A 3,402-nucleotide genomic window follows, 5' to 3' on the forward strand; every position below is an offset into this window, starting at 1 on the left:
AAACCTAAATTCATACGTAATCTTAAACTTTAGTCAACGCACAAACAGAATCGTAACGTAGTATGCTTTTGTTACGTTACAATTTTCTCTGTGCGTTGATTGAAGTTTAAGATTACGTACAAGTTTAAGTTTAGAATCAGTACTTAACGTAATGTAATGCATTACGGAAAAGCTTGTGCGTTGGCCCTCAGACTATGTATTGAAATTGAAATTTGACCAATCAGAACAAGGAAATTTTAATTCCTTTTATCCCGATTGGTCAAATTTCAATCTTCAATACGTAGTTTGATACTGGCTTTAAAGCCCGTATCAGACTAGGCATTGAAAATTGAAGATTGAAGATCAAAGATTGGAATTTGACTAATCAGAACAAAAGACACTAAAATTTCTTTATTCTGAATGAAGTATTTTCAATCTTGAATCTTGAATCTCAATCTTCAATGCGTAGTCTGATACGGGCTTAAAGTCATCACACACAAAATTCCGTAAGGACGTAAGCGTAAGAAAATCGACCAATTTCAATCGAGTATTTGGCTCTCCGTAACCCCTCCACTTTTATGGAAAGCCCGATACTCGATTGGGATTGGTCAATTTTCTTACGCTTACGTATTATATCCTTACGGAATTTTGTGTGATGGCCTTTAGTGCCGATCTACAATAGGCAATTTAAGCCCTAAACCTTATGACTTAACCTCTAAACTATGACGTATTTTCGACCTTAAACATTTCTCGCGCTGCCTTAAGCCCTAATCTCTAAGCCCTAAGCGAGTTGGCCAACTCCCATCTTTTAAAGCTTAGAGCTTGAGGCTAGGATCGATGTAATTTTTCTCTTAAAACAAAGGCTAAATCTTAAATCACCTATTGTAGACCGGCACTAATGCAATGTTTCAAACACATCTCTAGCGTCTCCCCGACCGCAAAGTCTTAGTGCCAGTCTACAATAGGTGATTTAAGCCCTAATGGCATCCTAAAAGTGAAACTTAAGGCCGTATTACACTACGGGTTGCGAGTTTAATTGCGGTTGAGGTTGAGGTTACGGTTGATATTTGCGGATTGACCAATCGGAGCAAAACAGCTTGCCGGCTGATTGGTCAATCCGCAACTGTCAACCGTAACCCCAATGAGTGCTTTCCATTTAGTGACTCAAGTCGACACAAGTATCATTCTATCTTCTTTCAATACCAGTGAACAACAAAGATAGAATGATGCTTGTGTCGACTTGAGTCACTAAATGGAAAGCACTCATTGGGGTTACGGTTGACAGTTGCGGATTGACCAATCAGCCGGCAAGCTGTTTTGCTCCGATTGGTCAATCCGCAAATATCAACCGTAACCTCAACCGCAATTAAACTCGCAACCCGTAGTGTAATACGGCCTTAAGTTTCACTTTTAGGATGCCATTACATGAAGCGCGGAAACGCGGATTAGCGTAACGCGGAACGGAAAGGGAACCAATCGCGAGCGTAACAAAAACTGCAGAATGGTCGCGATTGGTTCCACTCTCGTTCCGCGTTACGTTAATCCGCGTTTTCGCACTACATGTAATGGCACCCTTAGCGTTTTTGAATGAACGGGTTAACCCAACCCGGTTCAATTAATCACTATATTTTACTATAAATTCAAGTCTTTTATTGGCAGAGACGATGCAATGACGTCATTAATCGCTCTGAGAGCGATTAAACCTGCTACATTCAAAAACGCTATTTATTTCAAAGATACACAATCGATCCCCTGAAAGCTTATTACGGTTCTTGAAACGAGGTGAAAATTACAAAAACGAACAGATTTACTATATTTCGACAAATGAAAGTGTAGATACTCTAGGGAATTTCCCCATTTTTGTAAATGGGCGCGTTCAGGAGACACAACCGTTGAGCATCGTCTTGTCAACACTCGACGTTAATTTGTTGGTTCTAGAAGTAAGAACCAATCACGTTCGATTGCCACTCAACAGTTGTGTCTCCTGAACGCACCCATTTTCACTTCGTTTCAAAAACCGTAATAGGCTCCCAGGGTATCAATCATGTAACTTTTCCCCTAGGGCAAAAAGGTGAAAAATTTTACCATTGTTTTCAATGCTAATATTTTTCACTTTTCCGCCCTAGGGAAAAAGTTACATGATTGGTACCCTGGTGACATTTAATTGAACACATTGGATCTATTGGCCAGTTGAACACGAGATTCTCCGATTGGTAATTCGCGCTGGTTACCCTAGGCATCGATCGATATCAATGGTTGTGTCCAATCTCGCCGTATCCAATGAACATCTCCCGTTGCGATGGTCGCAACATCGTTCGAGATGGCACATTAAGCCCGTTCTACATTGATCGCATGTCGCCAGTCGCAAGCAAATCGACCAATCACAGTCGAATATTCGACGGAATAATCGACTGTGATTGGTCGATTTGCTTGCGACTGGCGACATGCGATCAATGTAGAACGGGCTTAATGTGCCATCTCGAACGATGTTGCGACTATCGCAACGGGAGATGTTCATTGGATACGGCGAGATTGGACACAACCATTGATATCGATCGATGCCTAGGGTAACCAGCGCGAATTATCAATCGGAGAGTCTCGTGTTCAACTGGCTAATAGATCCAATGTGTTCAATTAAATGTCACCAGGGTACCGATCATGTAACTTTTTCCCTAGGGCGGAAACGTGAAAAGTGAAAAATATTAGCATTGAAATCAATGGTAAAATTTTTCACTTTTTGTGTGTCGTGTGTCGGCTTAGAGACCGAGCGAGCGAGCGAGCTAGGCGAGAGCGCGTGCGGTGGTGGTGGTGGTGACGAGACTGGTGTGTGCCGTGGACGGACGACGGACGGACGGGTCGGTCGGTCGGTCGGTCGGTCGGTCGGTGGGTCGGTCGGCGGTCGGGACCGTGAGTGTTAGTTTGGAAGGACGAAGGAAGGAAGAGAAGAAGAAAAAAAGAAAAAAAATATATCTCAAGAGCCATGGAAAGCCATCATGTGGCGATGAGCTTGCCAGCATGAGAAAGACAGACGCCGAATTACAGGGAAGGAGAAGAAATATGTTCGCGCACACCAGCGGGCTTTGACAGTCGCATATACATATATTTAATACACGCACATCGCACGCTCGGTAAAGCTGCAAGAGACCGACGTATGCGTGTATGTACGTACGTGCACGTGCATGCGTGCATCATTCTAATGGAGCTGTAGTAGCGCCCTTACGCACCACACGCGCGCGCGTTGCAACACTCTCTCGCTACATATCTCTCTCTCTCTCTCTCTCGCTCGCTCGCTCTCACCGATCGCGCTCGCGGAGAGGGCGGGAGGATCGGAGAGAAGGTGGAGGAGCGCGAAGGAGCGAAAGACGAGCGAGCGAGTGCGAGCGCGAGCGCAAGTCGGGAAGCAGCGCGAACGTGCGGAAGAGC

The sequence above is a fragment of the Formica exsecta genome, unplaced genomic scaffold (assembly GCF_003651465.1).
Source record: "Formica exsecta isolate Colony F162 unplaced genomic scaffold, ASM365146v1 scaffold27, whole genome shotgun sequence".
NCBI lineage: Eukaryota > Metazoa > Arthropoda > Insecta > Hymenoptera > Formicidae > Formica > Formica exsecta.